We start from the raw sequence: 20,424 nt of genomic DNA on the forward strand, positions 1-20,424 counted from the left end.
ACCAAATTAGTGGACTGCGGGACCCCAGGGTGAAGGGCCCCCCCCCAAAAACATTTGCTGGGTGACTGCTGGTGACGGGCGACCCTCACCTGAGAGCTGGTAAGAGAGCTAGCAGGAGAGCTAGCAAGGAAGCTAGCATAATTCGTTGAGTCTCAGACTCGGAGGTGTTGGCAACAACCCTAGTCCAAAATGGGACAAAAGCAGTTCAAGAATAGAGCTTCGGAGTGGAGTCAGGAAGAAATACCAGTAAATAGTCCCTTGGAAAACCGATTACAAAATTGGCATGAATTACCAAATTATAGAGAAAAGAATGTAGAAGGAGATTAAGTATTGTTTCATATGGGGTGAAAAGACATCGGAGGAGGAGGCACAATCTGGCCCAAATATGGTTCCTCCAAGGATTGGGTTTGCCAAAAATTTAAACCTATATGTACTATTCTATTCTGTTAAATGTTTTGTCTGTATATATTGTGTTGGTATTTCTGTGTGAATGAAAGTCTGTGTGTGTCTCTGTTTTTATCTGATAAGGTTGTAAATTTAGCCAGCCAGCCAGCAGGAGCAGAAAGGCTGAGCTGAACTGTCCTTGAAATTTCTGTTACTCCCTTTCTTTAACCCCTCCAGATTAGTTTCAGAGGGGTGGAGGGACAAGGAGGGAGAGAAAGGGAAAAAAAATATTATTTTACTGTTCAGTTTATATGGTTGGTAACAGCAAGTAAAAGAATGTAGGAGAAGTGTCAGGTTAGGAGTAGAAAGAAATAAGTTACGTGCAGTTTCAAAGTGGCCTTGGGAATCCTGGCACAAACAAGAGGAGGGCAGAGACACCCAGTAGCATTTCTGCCAAAAATGTTAGATCCAGTAACAAAAGGATAGGTATTTGTTAGATGCAACATTAATCTAATGTAACTGTTTACACGATTCTAAATTTTGTAATTTATTACATATAGATTGGGGTTTTAAAAAGATGTGATAGAAATTTGATAATTTGAAACTTATACTTGTTATATAAAAAAAAGGAGTTGAATAGGTTAATGGCTTATTTTAAGTTTTAAGTAAACTTAAATAAGTTTAAATTTTTAGGTAATTCATCTAAATATTGTATTAGAAATTGCATTGTTAAGTTAATTAATGAATTGGTTAAAAAGAGCTGTTATGGATTGTTTCCTTGTTGTAGCATTCTTATTAAGAAAATGAGAATGCTTTAAAAATGTACTGTGTGTGTGTGTGTGTGTGTGTGTGTGTGTGTGTGATTGTCAAGCCTGTTTCATCTGAGGATGTATTATGTTAAAAGTTGATTTCTGTTGTTGAAAAGGAAATTTTAGGTAAAATTGTTTTTGCCATGAATCAAGCATTTACTCTAAAGTTATGTTTGTAAAAGAAAGTTTATGGGCAAATGTGAAAAGGCTTTGGGTTTAGGTCTTTTCTTGTGATTTCTGTCAATTAGTTTCAAGGGGACTGTGATAAATTATAAACTGTCCATAAGAGAGGAAATATTTGTTGTATTAAGAAATACTTTGTAAAATCTTTTGTATGGGTTTTTGGAAGGCCTGCCTATCCAATTTGTATTTGTAAGTTACAAAAGTGGGAAGAATTTAGTTTCTCTAATAGGATATGAAAATGCAATTGATGTCATCTGAAATTTATTGTTCAGGTTCATAGCTAAAACAATTTGTTATCACTTATAAAAATTATGTTTGCCATTTGTAATTCTAATGCTAAAACCTAAAGTTGGTACACTGTGTGTATATGTGGGGGAAAGAAGCAGTCCTCAGTCTAGTAACAAGTACTGCCCCAACAGCTGAGGAGATTGTATATAGAACTTGCTTTGGTGAGAATTTGAAAATGTATAAGAAATGATCTTCAGTGATTGGCTTTTTAGGGCAAATTTAAGATCTAAGAGGTAAATAAAATCCCTGGGAACATTCTTTCTAAATCTAATGGGAATAAATAGATATTGTATCATTGTTACATAGAACAAAATTGGGATTTAAAGTTAACTGTAATTGTATTTTATAAGGGGATTCAAGGAAAGGAATCCCTTACAAAAACAAAAAGGGGGGGGGGGAGCCCCAGGTGGTCTGGGAGCTCCAGGAATGGTCTTGATGGGAGTGGCCAGTAAACTGGAGATTTGGACTGATAGGATTAAGAGTGGGAAGTAAAATAGACTTGGGCATAGTGATAGAGTGGACCTTAGGAGAGCCGGTTCACGTGGAAAAAACCAAGGAGTTTGCAAGGTGAGGTTTTTCAGGGCCTTTAGACAAATGGGACTAAAACTCTTTTGGGGTAATGGACAAAGGTCCCAACTTGGAATGAGATCTTTACATGTTACAAAATGATGTAAAAGCAATTAGTATTAAAACAATTAACTGAATTAATTACTGAGACTAAATCAGAGACATCTTCAGTTTGGGAAAAAGAATTTCAGTCTCATTTTCTTAGAGGTAGGTAGACTCTGGTAATATTTGGCATTGAAAGTTAATGATTGTTTTGATTTGAATTCATTACATAAACATAAAAATTCAAGTTAGTGTTTGAACTTATCACATGTGTAGCTCATTCTTTTAGATGGAGCAGGGTTAGAAAGGGATAAAATAGTTTGGGAAACAGATATAAATCTATTAGAGCAATGACTTATGATTGTTATTCAATCAGGAACTAGAACATGTATAGAAAGGCATGTAAGCTACTTAAGACTTGCTTCAAAAGATGTTCCTTGGCCAATGTGAAATTAGTCATGTTTGAAACTGATTATTGGAGCTTGCTATTTTAAGATTTTTGTGGGACTATTAACTGACTGTTCTTCTGAGTCTAACTCCAGGTGTGGATAGCAAGAGAGGCGGTCTGAGCCACTGATCCATGATGCCAGTAAGGCTGTGAGATGCTGGTATGAACTGCAAAAAGGTGATCTCATGGGAAGGTTGGGAGAGTGGCTGTTCAGCCTGAGCTGAGGTAGGATTCTCCTGACTCAATTTCCGCACTGACACTTGGCAGACTTGAAGCCTGGCTGAACGCCAGTTGACAATCCACCCCTGCCTGGAATTGACATGAAGTGAGGGAGATGTTGTTTCCCTGCAATGTCCCTACTCTTAGTGGCAAATTCCTAAAATCAGAAGTTTTGTAAGTAATAATACCAGATCTGTTGAATAATAGATTGTTGGTAGGGGAACATCTGAGGTTAAGTCTAAAATTGAGCTAACAGGTTTAGGATGTTAGACCAACAACAATAAGTTAAGGCCCTCTAATTCTTAGTAACAGTGTGGAAATGATTAGGTTAAGGGCTTGTGAGACTAGCATGCATAGTTATTATTTAGTCTTAGTTGGTTAATGTTAAATGAAAAATGGTTTGTGGACTATATTGTAAATGCTTTAAAAGAAGCATCACATGATCAGAAGTTGGAATTATTTTATGATGTGATATGCACTGTGTTAAAAATGATTATTTATTGTATTTATATAAGTACTGGAACCTGGTATTGACTCCTTAGTGAAATCTCATCTTCATAATGAGGGAATGAATAATGACTTACTGTGTAATGTAGAAGCTGCATTTTAATGTGAATTTTCTTTTCTTAAAAAAAAAAGAAAAGAAAATGACAATTTGTCAAAGTTTCAATTTTGATTTTTGTAAGAATGATAGGAATGGTAATCTAAGATGGTATTAAGTTCAGTTCTGTAGGAGAGTGGACATCTGGATTTCTACAAGAAGATAAAGAGAAGAAGATGCTGAGATGCTATGCTGAAGACTGTTTGAAGGAGCATCCAGATCAGAAAATTGCATAAGATGATATTTCTCCCCAGACTGCTGTATGAGATGGAACCTCTAAATGGACAGTTCATTAATTTAAATCTCTGTATCTGTACTTATAACAAGGTGACTGCCCCTGTAATTTGCTAATGTGTCAGTCAACTTTGCTTCCTTCCCATATTCATATAAAAGGGAGATAGATGAAGGGAAGGATTCATAAGGGAAAGAATGTGAAGAGGTATTTATTGATTGGATTTCGGTGTGGAAACAGTAATAAATAAGAGGAGGGGAGGAATATGGGTAAGATTGAACCTTGAACTGTCTATTCCCCCATCCCAATTCAGAAAATGTTTAGCATGATTGGGAAGCTAGTAGACAAAGTTATGGAAGGTTATTGCATTTAAAAATTTTAAAGTTGTTTACTGTCATTTATAATTATTACTATTAGTTATTAAACTCTCAAGCTTCATGCTTGGGAGACACACTTTGTCAGTATTAAAAGCTCCGTTTGAAGTGTGTGTGAGAACACACAGAATTTGGAAAGGGATAGCCAATGAGGCATATATATAAATTCATTTTAAGTTTTGTTATTTGGGGAACTATACTAGGATTGTTATTGTTTGTTCTTAACAGGATTCTCTGTTCAGCAATTGTCCTAAGCCATTTATCACAATATCTAAATAGGACTCTTCTATTAAGATTGTGTGGACTTGACAAACCTTGGGAACAATGCAACCAAAATGTAATACCTTGGGAATGTCCCTTTTAGGCATGATCCTGCTCCCACTGCTGGGACACCAGGCCTCAGTTATCAACCCCCCCCCCCTTGAAAATAGTTTCCTGGACCTAATTCATACCATTGTGGATACCTTTGAGGTATCCGATTATTGGATTTGTGGGGGACCTCAGCGGTTAAGCCAATGGCCATGGGTAGCAGTACCGCTGAGTTCAGTCTGGATTTTAAGTAATAGATCTGTAGTACATGACAGAACAAGATTCTGGACAAGCCAGGAGAAACACCAATGGTCTTTGTCCGAATCAGTTCCAGGTGAACATTGTTTAAACCAAACAGGACCTGAATTACAGGAGACATGGCTGGGGGAAAGTAATTGTAAGTGGACATTCACATGAAGGCCAGAAACCCTGGCTCATATTGATTGTGCCCAGTATGCAAACAGATGGGATCAGAACAGTATTACCTGTTCAGATGGTAGGGTGATTCCCTGTACCCATTCATTTTTCCCATCCTCTTCATACGAAGAGAGAACAAAAGGGGAATATCACAAAAGTTGTGGGTATAAGTTTTACAACCCCTCTGATCCCAGAAAACCATGTGAATGGGGTCATGACCATGACTATTTGTGGAGATATATATATATATATATATATATATATATGAATAGTACTAAGAATAACACAGAATATAAAGAATGGGTATGGAAGTGGGAGAATGGAACACATAGGATGATGTTTTCTGGAGTGTAATCAATAGAACTGGGGAGAATTATCAACATTGTATATGGAAGAGGAAACAACAACTATGGAAGGGTAAGTCGGAGATCACGAAAGGGGGACCATTAGGCCTGGATATATCTATTAAATAGATTAATCAGACTCCAAGCAGTAGTTGAAATTATAACCAATCAAAACAGCAAAGGCTTTGGACTTATTGGCCGATCAAGGCACACAAACTAGGGAAGCAGTACTGCAACATAGATTAATCTTAGATTATTTACTTGCAGAAGAAGGAGGAGTTTGTGGGAAACTCAGTTTATCTACATGTTGCTTAAAAATTGATGATAATGGAAGAATAGTGAAAGAGATCACCAAAAATATCAGGAAGGTTGCTCATGTTCCTGTACAAACTTGGAACTCCCTTTTCAATACGTCTTGGTGGTCCTGTTTTGAAGGGAGCTGGTGGAAAAGATTACTGTGGTTTGGCATCATAGCAATTAGTGGTATCATATTACTTCCTATTTGTTACCTTGTTTGATTTCACTTATTACTAAAATAGTTAGAAATTCTCTCCTAAAACTTGCTAGAGTAGAAGAGAGGACCGAAGGAGCCATTCAGGCTCCTTCCTTTAAGAAGGAAGGATGGGCACCTTGGGAGACAAAAGACAGGAATGATCCTGATTGGGATGAGGAGATTAATAGACAGTGTGAGATCATGTTACAGAACTGTGGTTGAAATATCCGTGAGAAGTCTTCAGGTTAATAAATAAGAGGAGGGATTGAGTGGGATAGGTTTAGTGAAGACTTCTCAGATTGTAATTCTTCTCCCAGGGGTGAGGTAAGGCCTAAAGGCTCAAGGTTACAATATTTTTAGAATAGAATAGTTCCATATAAGGATATAAAACTGTGTAGTGTATTAGGGTCTCAATGATTGGATAAAACTTACATAATTCCTCCATGTCTTCATTTCAAAGGGGATTGGTTAGATTTCATGTCTAGAATGTAAGATCATATTCTCAGCTTATGAGGATAATGGTCAGTGGGGAAGGAGGGACTTGCGTTAGGGTCTATATAAATCACTGCCCTTTTCTTTGTCTTCAGCTTTCCTACTCCTACAGGTTAGCCCCACTTCTCGAGATTCGAATAAATCTCTTTTCTGTCATCACTTTGAGAGGCCTCTGAGTAATTGATTTATGTAGGGACCTGAGCCATCCCACACAAGGTGATATAATGACTTCCTGGATCTGAAAGTTCTGCCATCAGAAATCTGTTGAAAAGGGAAGGGGCTAGAGTGAGGGGTGTCTGATATTCTTCTCTGAATAGTGTTTCATTCCTCAGGAGTCATAGCTTCAAATCAGGATGGGACAAATAACTGTCTCTCTGGGCCTGAAAAGCTTGTGGGGAGATTCTGGGCTACTGATTGCATAACAGGGTAGACTTTGATGAAGGAACTGAAGCTCTAATCCAGAGTGGTGGTCCTCTAGGTCCTCAGGTGGAGTCCTTTGACTGAATACAAACTTAGAGTTCTGTGAAACTCGGGTTCAGTCAAAGGGCCATACTTGAGGACCCAGAGGGCCACATGTGGCCTGGAGGTTTCAAGTTCCCAATCATTGATTACATCAAAGGCCAAAGAGGCCTAAAGTACCAGGCAGCTGAAAAGCTGCATTTCCTACATGAGAGAATCATTTCAATTCAGTGGGACACAGCAAAGGAGCCAGGCCCAGAGCTTTGTGTTGACCTAGCACCCAAAAGAAAGGCCAGTCCAGTTTCTGACAACAACAGTTTAAAATCTAGGAAGGGGATAAGAAATGAACATAAGCAATTAGAAGTATAGATATAATTCAAAGAACAGGAGACTCCAGACAGAGAAGGATGAAAGATTCTCTGTCTGGGAATGCCGAGACAATATCTCTGCAAAGAGGCTTTCAACTTCGAAGAAAGAGGCGTATGTTCAGAGACAGAATGATAGGGAGAGTCATTGGAGGCATGGGCAATGTATAGTTGGATCTGTACAGAACAAGTAGCCAGATCAAACTAGGAACATCTAAGTTGGGGACACTAGACTTTGGTGTGCAAGAAAAGGAAGGCCCTAGAGTGAAGACTGGAAAGACAGATGGGAACTAAATCTTGGCGTGAATTCTTTTTATTTTTTGAACTTTATGGGTTTTTTTAATGAACAAGAATTTATTTTCTTTTTCTTTTCCTTCTTCTCCCATTCCCCCAAATAAAAGTAAAACAAAATCCTAGTAACAAATATGAAGAGCCAAGCAAAAACAAATTCTCTCATTCGTTTAGAGTCTATCTTCATTCTGTTCCCTGAGAAATGACCCCTGGATTTCTGGTGAGTAGAGAGACTGAAGAAGTCATTCTTCAGCCATGCTAAACCTAATACTTTCTGGAAATTTCATCCTAAAGCAGAAGATAGAATGTGGGAGATAATCCAGAGACCTCTGGGAAGAAAGGGAAAAAAAGACATTTAAGGCAAAGCAAAGTCAATTACAAAATACAGCACAATCTACAAATTCTTTTGTTGTTGAAAAAAAGTGCTACTCAAATTCTTAGCCTAGAAAACACACAGCATGAGCCTTCTTAGCGCAGTAGGCAGCGCGTCAGTCTCATAATCTGAAGGTCCTGAGTTCGAACCTCAGAGAGGGCAAAGTGTTTTTACCTTCACCGTTTCATGACTATGTCCTGTATAAAGACTGCTACATCTCAGTTTTCAGACATCCGGCAAAATGAGCAGACACTAAGAGTCGGGTGTCCTCCGCAGTGAAATATTTGCAAAGACTGAAAAAAAAAAGAATTTAAATAACAGTGAAATTAAGATCATGAATTCTCAATCCGACAAGTAATGTCATGAAATTGAAGAGAGTAAAGGCCACCCCAAAGAAAAGAGATAAAACATTTCCACCTCACTCCCAGGAGAGAGAGTCGGTCCATGTGTATGGAATATTACATATATTGTCGAACTTGTTCTATTTATTGGTCGGTTTTTGATGGTTGTTCATGCTTCTTACTTTTTGTCCTTTCAAAACAATTATTATAAGAGGGAGAGAGAGAATAGGAGAGATAGCAACGGTAAACACAAAATATATCAATAAAATGAAAATCTAGAAGGGTATATATTTTTAATATTGAAAAAGTTATGAAGAATGAACTTGTTCCCAAAGAAGAGATGCCAAGATGCCTACCCAGTTCCTTTGCAGAGGACTGGGGAGGCGTGTGTCACTATAAAGGGGGAACAGTCCATAGATGTAGAATATTGCACCTAATATCATTTTATTTTTATGTACTGGATGGTTTTGCTTAATTTTTCTCTTCCTCTAGTTTCTTCCTTTAAAAAATTCTTTGTTATAACAGATGGCTTTCTGGGAAGAAAGAAGCCCAGGAATACAGAGGGGAATCTAGGGGATATGAAAATAAAACATAACAATAAAATATTTTTTAAAGCTGCCTTTGTTCTTTTTTCTTTCCCCAAACCAAAAGTCTCTTTTTTTTTTTTTGTCAGTTGTGGAATCTTCTAAATTATGCCTTTATCATTTCTGTGGGCCAACTGGTTCCCTGATTTGGTTATACACCACAGATTGGTGTTTCAAATTCATAGGCAATTTTTATTCCTGAGAAAATTTGATATCAGACACACAGAACTTGTTTTCTTTGATCCATCAAGCCAACTTCTAATCCATAGTTGCCAGTCAGTTAATAAGAACCTACTATATGCCAGGCACAAAGTGCTAAGTGCTAGGGATACAAAAAGGTAAAAGGCAGCTCCTGCCCTCAAGATGTTCACAATTTAATGGAGTAACTGTCACTGATTTTTCTTATGATGAATTTCTCAGAGTACCAAATTCTGATTTGTTGGAGAAAGTAAATGTTGAAGGACTTGAGAAGACATAGACCACTGACGCTGACTTTAATTCCTGGCAAAATTCTACTGCTTGTTTGTGAATACTTACAAAGGGAAGAAGTTTGTCTATGAGTCAGAATGGAATTGTTAAGAAGAGGATATGATCTTTTTTATAATGATCTTATATAATTTATTTTATTCATTTGACAACATTATCCTGAGGGTTCTTACATAAAATTAAGAAGAAAATCAATATCCAGCATGGGATAATATGAAGCAAAATTAATTTATCTCATTCAATAAATACTATGTGGTTTCACCAGTGCAATGAGGTCCATAGGCTTCCCAGTTTATCCATGTGGTCTCTGGACAGACAAACATCTTGGACATCTGTGGGCAATGTCAACCCACCACTAGTAGCAGATGTTGTGATTTAATCCCTGAAACTCTTGCTCCAAGGGTACTTCTTTGAATGATCTCCTTCATAACAGTGAAAGCCATATATTCTGAGGTATGTTAGACAATCAAATCCCTGCCACCCCTGTGACTACAGGAACTTCATATTGTCTTAAGGCTGGGCTCTCCAGTTCAAATACAGTTAAACTTCAACTTGTTTTTCTCCACAAGTTGAAACCTATGCATAATGAGGTTCAAAAAAGGTCTAAAAATAATTTTAAAACTCTCTTTTGTTAGATGATAGTCTTTCTGCACATCCCAACAATATTGTTCAAAACTGGAGGTTGAGCTGTAATATAACATATTTTTTGTGGCTTTTATGTTACTGAGGGGGAAAGAAAGCAGAAGTAATATGAGAAAAGAGCCTAATCTGGTGGCATTTCAATCCAGGTTTCCAGAGAGCCAAGACACTTGACTACTTGGAGCATAACTCAAAACTTTCAGGTGCTTATTTGAACTGTATTCAACATTCAAATACTTCAGTTCAGCTCCTAGCTCTGAAGAACAAAAGTTGAGTAGTGTATCCCTCCTTTCACCTGTTTGTCCTACCTCAAATCCCAAAATCAATGTTTAATTGTTTTTAGTTATGAAATTAAATGAAATTGTCTCTGTATAGTTCAAAAATCCTCAAGATTTATCTGGCATGTTATTATATATGATGAACTTTTGTGCCTAATTCTTTTTAAGTGAAAATGTTTACACATATTTTTAGCTACATGTAATAATTTTTAACATTTGTGTTTTTTTTAAATCTTGAATTCCAAATTTTCTCCCCCCCTTAAGAAGGAAAGCAGTTTGATACTGATTATACATGTGCAATCATACAAAACATTTCCCATACTAACCATATTATAAAATAAAACACAGACACGTCTCCCCCCCCAAAATAAAAAATACAAAGTTAAAAAAAAGTATGCCTCACTCTTCATTCAGACTCCATCAGTTCTTTCTCTGGAGATGGATAGTATGTTTAATCATGTCCTTCAGAATTGTCTTGGAATATTGTATTACTAAGAATAGCTAAGTCATTCAAAGTTGGTTATCATACAATATTCCTTTTACTGTGTACAGTGTCCTCCTGGTATTGTTTTACTTTGCATCAGTTCATATAATTGTTCCCAGGTTTTTCTGAAAGCATCCTGCTCATCATTTTTTATAGCACAATAGTGTTCTATCACAATCATATACCACAACTTGTTCAGCCATTCCCCAATTGATGCAAATTCCCTCAATTTCCAGTTCTTTGCCACCACAAACAGAGCTGCTATAAATATCTTTAAATATATAGGTCCTTTTCCTTTTTAAAAAATCTCTTTGGGATATAGACCTAGTAGTGGCATTGCTGGATCAAAGGGGATGCACAGTTTTATAACTCTTCGAGCATAGTTCAGAATTACTTTCCAGAATGGTTGGATCAGTTCACCACTCCACCAACAATGCACTAGTGTTCCAATTTCTCCACACCCCTTCCAACATTTGTCATTTTCCTTTTCTGTCTTGTTAGCCAATCTGATAGCTGTGGGATGATACCTCAGTGTTGTTTTAATTCCTTATTTTTTTTTTGACAGAATTATTGGACGGACAGAACAAGCAAATGAGAGGCAGCTAAGTGACAGTGGATAGAACCCTATTTCTCTTGAGGACACCATCAGCCTTCCAACTGCTGTGACTCTAGCCCTCACTACTTTTGGTCTGTACTACTGCAACAGTCTCTTAGTTGGGTCTCTCTGCTCTCCAATGTAACCTTCACACAGTTGCCAAAATTATCTTCCTGGTACACGGCTGACCAGGTCACTCTTCTGCTCAGAAAATTTCAGTCTCCCTATAGCTCCCAGGATGAAAATGCAAACCAGTATTTAGAGCTCTTCACAATCCATTGCCAGTCTAATTTTCCAGATGTATTGTTCATTACTCCTTTCTTGGCACTTTCAGGGTCAGCTCAACTAGTTTCCTTGCTGTTCCAGGGTGTGACCTTCCATTTTCTGTCTCTAGGACTTGGCACAGGTTGGTCTACATACCTTTGGACAGATCCTACCCCATATCTCAAAAGTACTATGTTCTCACCTATTACACAGTCTAGGTTCAGATCATCTTCCACCTCCTAAGTGAAGCCTCTGATTCCCTCACTTGCTACTTCTCTATTCTCTTCCTCAAATTTTCACTTATGTATTTAACTGTTTACATGCCGTGTTTCCTCTCAATAGAGGTCAAGGGCTAGTTTGTCATTATATCCCTAGAAGCCCAGAACAATAGGCACTTGATATGTCCTTGTTGGATTGGAAGGGGTGTCTCAGAGACGAGCAGGGAGTAGGAGTCTTCCCATTCAGAGTAGGGATGAACTGATGATATCAGAACAGGGAGGAGGGTGAGGAAGTGGACCAGGTGGTATCCTTTTCACACCTAGAATTGCCTGAGAAAATTCAAGTTTTCCCTCTCTTCCAGGTATTGGGAGTCCCCTGGGACTGTGAAGGCAGTTTCCTGAGTTGGGAGTCATCTTTCGGGAGTCTCTCTGAGACCTCTCCAACATTAAAAAACAAACAAAAACGGCCCTACCTTTTGAAACACAAAGGCCCCAAAACTGAGGTTTCCGCCGCTGGCATCCATAGATGCAAGATAGCTTGCCCCTTTTCCCTGTTGTCTCTGACATTTGATTTGTAATCCCATAGTATTAAGGTACAGGAATTTTTAAAAACTCTGCCGAAACCCGGGATTGAACCAGGGACCTTTAGATCTTCAGTCTAACGCTCTCCCAACTGAGCTATTTCGGCTCAGGTGGTTAGGTTAGCAACTCCATTTCCTCTCTACGCATTGTCACTGTCTGACAATTCCATTTTTCATAAATAATTTCAGGTAAGCAGAACTGAGGAATAAGAAAAAAATCGAGTCTAAGCAGCCAAGTTCTAAATCCTAATCTACATTCGTGTGAAAAAAAGAAGGAAAAATACTTCATTCTTGTTCCAGGGTGGGAAATGTTTGGTTTCATAAATAAAGTGTCTAATTCTGATCAAGAAGAATGGAAGATCTGGAATCTGATATGTGTATCCCATCCTAGCTTCAATTACACTTGTATACCTCAAGAGCTCTTGAAGATCCCAGGACACTGATCCATTCTAGAAAGAAAGCAAAACAAATCAGGAGATAACTTGACTAGAATCAAACATTCCATTTAAAATCCTCCAGACAAATTTATTTTTCCATCTGCAGCTCTGCTTGGCTTCCACTCCAGGGAACATCATACCCCCTTGCTGGGCACCCCAGGTGGCCCCGTCTCTCTAGCTTTTTAGTTTTCTCCCCTCATTAGACTGTACACTCCTGGAGGAGAGGGCCAGTTTTTCTTATTTGTATTCTCAATACCCAGGACAGTACCTGGCACATAGTAAGTGCTTAATAAATGTTTATTGAATTGCACTAAATTCATGACAACTCTTCTAAGTTTCCATTTGTATGCAAAGTAGATCCCATATATAGGAGGTAAGTGGTTTTGCATCAGCATACTCATCTCCCCACGGCTCCTTCAACACAGATCATTTCCATCTTTTTTTTCACCTGTGCCAAGTATCCTGATATGAGATAAAACCTCAATTTTAAAAAAATACATATTTTCCCATTACTGATTTAGAGAATGTTTTTAGATAGATAGATAGATAGATACATAGATACATAAGTGTTATGTGGGTGTAGTGACTTTTCTCAGTTCTAATCTTCACACTAATAGATTGGTTTTAGAGATGTTGGCTACTCTAGGTTCAAGTTACTCTATTAAAACTACTAGAACTATAACTTGGGAGCCTTCATTGAAGAGTTTGATTAGCCATAATTTCCTCAAAGCAAAGGCATTTTGAAATGGCAAACCACGAATATTAGTTGTAAATCATCTCCTCCCTAAGAATGGGGCATACTTTCCCACAAATCGTCATAGCCTCAGTGGAAGAGTGAACATTAAGAGAGAGACATCTAAAGAACACTGGAAGTCAATTCAAGTCATAGCTTTAGGAGACCTCCATGTCCCTTTTTCTGTCCTGATGCCCTCTTGCTGCTCCTCCTCAGTATTCTATTGAGCTGACAGCTGATTTGGGCTACCAGGGACTACTGTGGTGTGAATAATTTTGTCACCATCACATGACTCACCGCATCTCTTTTTTTTGGTATTAGGCCACCATTTTGTGATGAATTGTTTTGAGCATTTCCCAATATTAAGATAAACATATATGTGGTATAGGTTGGTAAACAATTTGTGTGTCTTCACAAACCACTGATAAACAGACAAGACATCCAGAATGAAAGCATTTGGTAAAACAACCTTGTGCCATTCATTTATATCATGAAGCATCAATCAAATTAATTGGAAAATAAATTAAATCACTCACCATCAATCAGAATTTAAGTGTAATCAGTTAACTTTAAGAAGTTTAAGAACTTTAAGAAATCCATCAGTGAACCCCAGTATCCAGCTTGACTTTGGGTCAAGGTCAACTGAGCAGCCCCTGTGTTCTCCATCAGCTGACTTCCATTGACTACTGTGCTGATTGACTAAGATTTGTTGACTTATCAGGTGACCACCTCACAGGGAGACACGTGGTCTTTGGACAAAGAAGGGTCACTGTGGATTGGTATCAGACTTCTTTTCTGTGAAGTCCTAGGAAATCAGGTTGGTAGTTTATTCCTAGTGGGATTCAAGTTTGTATTGCTCAATAGAAAACATGAACTTTGTGCGTGCATTTAGTTAATAACGCTTGATTGCTAGCATTGAAAAGTGTTTGGTGCCCGCACCCTGAGTCAAACCTGCCCAAAACTCAATTCTGTGAGACACTTGGTTATATGCAAGAAAATGTTTCTGCCTAGAGGACAGAGAAATTTCTTGATTCTCCTCTGTCATTTCTCCCCCTCCCCATCTTCCACCTTCAGTAGAGGCTCCTAAGAAAAAGTCAAGGAAGAATTCTGTCTCTGGAGCTTCCTTTTCTCCCCCCACAGCTTGCCCTTTTCTGGATTGCCAAGGATGATTCCTTGACCTAGGCAGAAAGACCTTTTCGGTCTTAACTGAGTGGGGAGCTGCCAAATTTGCTTTTTTAAGAGCATCATCCAATGACTACCTGCCCTATAATTACATCACATTTGATGCAGGAATTGTTTCATAATTCCTAACAGTAAAGAAATCCACTTCCCTTGCGCATATATGACAATTTCCTCTACATATTGGGTGCTAAAACATGTAATTGAGAGAATCACCTGACTCCCACCACAGGTACAGGTCTTTTCCTTCCCATCACTTATTCACTCTTGTGCACTCTTTCTGGTTTTTGGGGGGTGGGGGTGGAAATCAGGGTTAAATGACTTGCCCAGGGTCTCTAAGTAAGAATGGGAGGCCAAACTTGAACTCAGAACCCTAGGGCCAGTGCTCTATTCATACATTTTCTGATGGTGTGAATAGTTCACATTTTTTGTAGATCTTAAAAGTTTTGTAAAGCATGTCCCTCACAACACTCTGCTAGTAGTTATGGAGTGTAGGTATGAATTATGCCCATTATACAGACCGCATGGCAGAGATTTCTTGGTGGAAAGGATCTTAGAGTCCATCTAATTAAATTCCTTTACAGATGAAGAAAGTGATTTGTCAGAAGTGATGCTCCAGCTAAGTGTATAAAATGAGATTTGAACTCTGGTGAACTAACTCCAAGTTCAGCATGTAAAACAAGGCGCGTATGTATGGGAAAGGGGGAAGGAAAGAAGCAAGGTGTTCTCTAGCTTGGCCACCTATGGTGGAAATCTTGTCTTATAGAGAAGGAAAGTGGAGAAAAAGGAGATATCAGTGAAAAATCTATGCAGAGAACGCAAGAGAATCAGAGTGAGCAAAATAAAATATATCTGCACTCAATCAAAAGGCATTGACCAACTTTCGAGTATTTGTCAGGAACTGTGCTTAGGTGACTAATATACCAAGTGCTCTACCGGTTTTGCCATCTCGCTGAAGAGCAAGGGCTTGTGATCAGGAATAACTGTCTAATTTTTTTTTTTAATGAAGGCAAAACGTCCCTGGGTGGGCTCGAACCACCAACCTTTCGGTTAACAGCCGAACGCGCTAACCGATTGCGCCACAGAGACGGTTCTGCCAAAATTTTCTAGATCATAGTTTTTCGTATATCGAACGAGAACATTGTACCTATCAGATATCAGAACAAGTGTTCGTTCGGGTAAGCCGCCGCAACCTGGGAATTGCTCCTGCGCTCATCCAAACTTTGAATTAGAGGCAGAAGGAATCAATGCATCGTTCTGTCGGCAGGACCTAGGAATAAAAGAAACTGGAGCCCTAATGGAATGAAAGGAAGTCAGGGAAGCCAACAGATGGAGATGAGGGAGAGCATTCCAGGCATGGTGGACAGATGCCTAGAGCTGAGAGGAGTGTCTTGTTCATGGAACAGAAAAGAGGTCAGTGTGACTGGGCTGAAGAGCAGGTGGTGTGCATATGTTCGGGGTGGGAGGGTGGGTCCTGGCTTATGAAGGACCCTAAATGCCAAACATAGGACTTTGCAATTGATCTTGGAGGTCATAAGGAGCTAATGGATTTTATTTAGAAAGAGAGTGACATGGCTGGAACTGTGCTTTAGGAAAATCACATTGGTGGTTGAATGGAGGATCAATTGAAATAGAGAGAGACTTGAGGTAGGCAAACCCACCAGCAGCTATCACAATAGTCCAGGAGTGAACAGATGAGGGCCTGTACCAAAGCAATGTCAGCTGCAGAGGAGAGAAGGGGGCCATATTCTAAAGATGTTGCAAAAGTTAAATCTACACCCCTTTGACAACAGATTGAATATTAAAGAGAAGTTGAGGATGATATGTAGGTGACAAACCTGTTGGAGTATGATATTACTCTCTACATAGGGAATAGGGAAATAGAGGAGGTAGAGACCAAGCTCAATTTTGCATGTGTTGAGTTTAACAAGTCTACTGAATATCCAGTTTGAGATGTCTGGAAGGCAGTTGGAGATGCAAGATTTAAGGTCAGCACAAAGGTTACGGCAGGATCAGTAGATCTGAAAATCATCAGCATAGAGATGGTAATTAAATCCATAGGAGCCAATGAGGTCACATAGTGAAGTAGTATAGAAGGAAAAGAGAAGAGGGCCCAGGACAGAACCTGGGGTATGCCTATGGTTAGAAGGCATGATCTGGTTGAGGACTCAGCAAAGGAGACTTAGAAGGAGCAGCCTGCTAAGGTACAAGGAAAACCAGGAGGGAACGGTGCTCCCTAAATTGAAATGGTATCAAGGAGAAGAGAGTGATCAACGTGTAGAAGGCTGCAGAGAAATAAAGTATATAGTAAAAGCAAAAGATAAAAAACTTGTGCATACATGTATGTGTGCATCCATCTCCACTAAGTGATACTCACCTTCACTAAGTGATGGTCCTCCTGTTCTTCAGTCTGTATCTGTCTGGTCCTGCTGATTTCTGGTCTGGCCCCTGTGGCACCGGATCTGACATCCAGTGGTGTTTCCAGGGGCTGACCTGATTCAATGAAGAAAGAAAAATGAGAGCTCCCAACCCTTTCACATTTGATTCCCATTCCTGGAGCGTCTCAGAGTTAGAAGAATGATCTAGTCCAATTTCCTTCCAGTTGAAGGAATCTCCTCCCTCATCCCTAATAAGTGATAGTGCAAGTTATTCTGAATTAGTGACCAGGAACTTCTTAGCCAACAGGGGTTACTAGCTTTGGGTGAAGCTCAGTTTTCCCACCTCTGTTTCTTAAGCTTTTTTTCCTTTCTGTTGCCTCTTGGAAAGTCAAGTAGAAGGCAGTCACTTGGGGCCCCGGAGGTCTTAAGTACCTCCGCAGTCTTCTACAACACGAGCAGCTGAAGAAGCCTCTCTCAATCAGTGCCTGCTGCCAGCTCAGATTAGTGCACGATCCTTTCTGAGGAGCGCCAGATTCCCACCAGATGGGAATGCTTTAGACTCGAGCACTTTTTCTCTATCTCCAGGAAAGTTACATCAGGATCCAGAGATAGGAGTCTTTGCCGCTGTCATTTTTCTTTCTAATTTTTCTGTCTAAATCTCAAGTACAGGTGGGAAAGAGGAGGAAAAGGGAGAGAAGAGGCCCCATCTGGGACACCGTAGCGCAGGGCCTTTATGGAAATTAAGGTCTTAGCTATTTTTCTAAACATTTACACGTGGTTTTTATAAGGATTTGAGGTGTGTGTGTGTGTATAATCTTGTAATCTTGGAAAATTAATGTCTCTAGATTCTGACGTCTAACAAAGTTCGTTACCGAGTGCACTTAATTATCATTCTGCTACAGGTATATTGCAAGTCGTTGTTGCTTCGCTTACAAAATTACGTCTTGCCTTCTCTGAGGCTCGAACTCAGGACCTTCAGATTATGAGACTGACGCGCTGCCTACTGCGCTAAGAAGGCACGTAAAAAGTGTTCTCACCTCTTAATTTTGTAACAAAAATAATCCCAGTTTTCTGTTATTAAACGGATTTTTAAAAAAATACATTCTCAGGTGTTTTTCAACCGGCTTCGAATTTGTAATTTTTTTTGTACTACGGAAGAAAATTTCAGGCCCCTACCCCATTGTTCTAATTATGCTCATTTATGTTTTGGGGTGCCAATGGAGATCAAGCGTGTCTGGGAGGTCTCAGGAGGGGACATCTCTCAGAACGCTCTGGTCCTCTTGTGGCATACTGGTGTGAGGAGTGCGTAGGCCGGGTCTGACTCAGAAGGAAGGGTGGGTGTGAGAGACGATGGGAAAATTCGACTGGAGCCTATCTGCTTTTAGACATCTCTAGCTAAAGTGATGACAAAGGACCGTTCTGTTCTGAGTCGTCCTCTCTCCTGGGGCTCTTCACAAGGGGAGGATTATCCAAGTCTTAACCAGCACTTCAAAATAGAAACCAAAGTAAAATGGGTAATGGAGTCAAGGATTCTTTCTCAGAATGACTACAAACTACATCACATCCAACTTAGAATAAACAGTAGAACATAGAAAAACATACAAACATCTCAACAGCTGAGAATGATGACTTTTTTTCTCAAGAACTTGGAGACAATAAAAATTGCAGTTGCCTTCTTAGCGCAGTAGGCAGCGCGTCAGTCTCATAATCTGAAGGTCCTGAGTTCGAGCCTCAGAGAGGGCAAGTAGCGTTTTTGAGGATTCTGGAACCAAAAACAAATGAAAAACAAGACACGTAAAAACTAAATTGGTTTTCTACTCATCTGCGGCAGAATGGTGAGGAAAGAGCAGAGACCTGTAGCTCTACTCGTTTTTTTCTCCTAAATTGGAATCTGGAGAAGCAATTTTCCATAGACCTGGTCACGCAAATTTATTTCAGACGGGAAAAATATGTGCGAACTTTTAAATAAATAACTAAAATCTCAGTTTCCAAAGGAAGAGAAAATGCGTGATGGTTTGAGATCCCAGATGCAGCCTCTTATCTCCTTTCCCTTTCCACCTGCGCTTGAAATTTAGGCAGGAGAGAGGAGAGAAAAAAGGTGAGAATGAGAGGGGCGACCCCTTCGATGTCTGAATCTTTACTAGATCTGATTTTAAGTTTCTTGTAAAGAGATAAAACTACTGCTCTCTTTGCCTCGTATTGCACATAAGCCAGTCGGGCGAAATCCAGGATTCAGTCCTTCCTAGGGAACACTAGGAAGCAGTGGCTACCAAAATCTGCCACCTCGGGTGTGTGGGAGCTGGTGGGGTGGGGAAGAGGGGTTTGGGTGGATAAATGACAATGGTTTTTTTCCAACCCCCAAATCTAATTCATCTATCAAAGCATCTAATTTAAGGGAGTGGCAGCTCCATCTGGTGGGCGTCCGGCGCTAAGCATCCTTTAGTCGAAATGAGAAGCCACCGGCTTGTACCTGAGTCGCCCTAATTGAGGTAGAGACTTCTTCAGATGCTCACATTGTAGAGGACTAAGGAAAAACAAAATAGTATAAGACTTCAGTACCAACAGGGGGCTGATTTCGGCTTCATTTTCCAAGTAAACAAAAAGAAAAATCGCTTGGGAGCAGAGGTGGGAAAGCTGGATGTCACTCAAAGCTAGGCATCCCTGTTGAGCAGGAAGTCCCCTGTCCCAGGTTCAAAATACAATCACTTTGCAGAGATGAGAGAGGATACTCTTCAGCAGACGGAATTAAGTTGTATCATTTCTGAAGCTCGCCCCAACCCGGCACTTCGAAGAATAACGCCGGTGACCCCACTTTGTCCTGTCTGTTCTATCTTCTGAGTGTCTCCTTTGGCAACACTCTGCTGCCTGCCCTAGTCACCTCACGCCTGGGTTGAGGCCATGGCCTGCCCGTTGGCCTCCCAATCACGAATCTCTTCCCGTCCCAGTCCATCCCCTCTCAGCTTTCAAAATGATCTTCCTTAAGTTTCTGTCTCACCACAACCCCACCACAACCTATTCGATGCCATGTCACTCATGATATAAATTCCCTGTAATACAAAAAGCTCTCTGTCACTGGAAGGGTTTAGAAAAAAGTTAGTTGACATTTCTCAGGGATGAGAGAGGAGATTCCTTCGACAGGCACACGCACCTCCTCCCCCTCCCACCCACATCCACACTCAACAAAAGTGTTTATATTTTTCTTTTTACATCACTGTATTTCCAGATATATCCCTCCTCAATTTCTTTGTCAGTGAGCTCTTATTTTTTTTTAAAAAAAGATTTTTTTTTAATAGGGAGAGGTGAAGCAGTTCAGTAAAAGTAACCAAAACATTGAAAAAAATCTGACTAAATTATAGTGTTATTCAACCATAGCCCTCCACCTCTGCAAAGAAAAAATCCCTTTTAATAAATTCACATATTGAAAATGCCAAATCCGATTCTTCTAGGTCCCTAAAATAAGCCTCAAAACTTCCAAGTAGAATGGGTTGGTTAACAAAAGACCCCCAGGCCCCTAAAGGGACCTGACACGAATCGGAG

General features: G+C 39.6%; 5 non-coding genes across 5 annotated transcripts; 2 read left to right on the forward strand and 3 right to left on the reverse strand.

The window, feature by feature from the left end:
• The first annotated feature begins 7,779 nt into the window (after positions 1-7,779).
• On the forward strand, positions 7,780-7,852 carry TRNAM-CAU (transfer RNA methionine (anticodon CAU)). Its single transcript has one exon. It is a non-coding gene; the product is annotated as a tRNA-Met (tRNA).
• A 4,342-nt stretch (positions 7,853-12,194) lies between these two features.
• Positions 12,195-12,267, reverse strand: TRNAF-GAA (transfer RNA phenylalanine (anticodon GAA)). Its single transcript has one exon. It is a non-coding gene; the product is annotated as a tRNA-Phe (tRNA).
• Positions 12,268-15,524: 3,257 nt separating this feature from the next.
• TRNAN-GUU (transfer RNA asparagine (anticodon GUU)) lies at positions 15,525-15,598 on the reverse strand. Its single transcript has one exon. It is a non-coding gene; the product is annotated as a tRNA-Asn (tRNA).
• Positions 15,599-17,832: 2,234 nt separating this feature from the next.
• TRNAM-CAU (transfer RNA methionine (anticodon CAU)) lies at positions 17,833-17,905 on the reverse strand. Its single transcript has one exon. It is a non-coding gene; the product is annotated as a tRNA-Met (tRNA).
• Positions 17,906-18,557: 652 nt separating this feature from the next.
• Positions 18,558-18,630, forward strand: TRNAM-CAU (transfer RNA methionine (anticodon CAU)). The gene has a single exon. It is a non-coding gene; the product is annotated as a tRNA-Met (tRNA).
• The last annotated feature ends 1,794 nt before the right edge of the window (positions 18,631-20,424 follow it).

Source organism: Notamacropus eugenii, chromosome 4, assembly GCF_028372415.1.
Source record: "Notamacropus eugenii isolate mMacEug1 chromosome 4, mMacEug1.pri_v2, whole genome shotgun sequence".
Lineage (NCBI taxonomy): Eukaryota > Metazoa > Chordata > Mammalia > Diprotodontia > Macropodidae > Notamacropus > Notamacropus eugenii.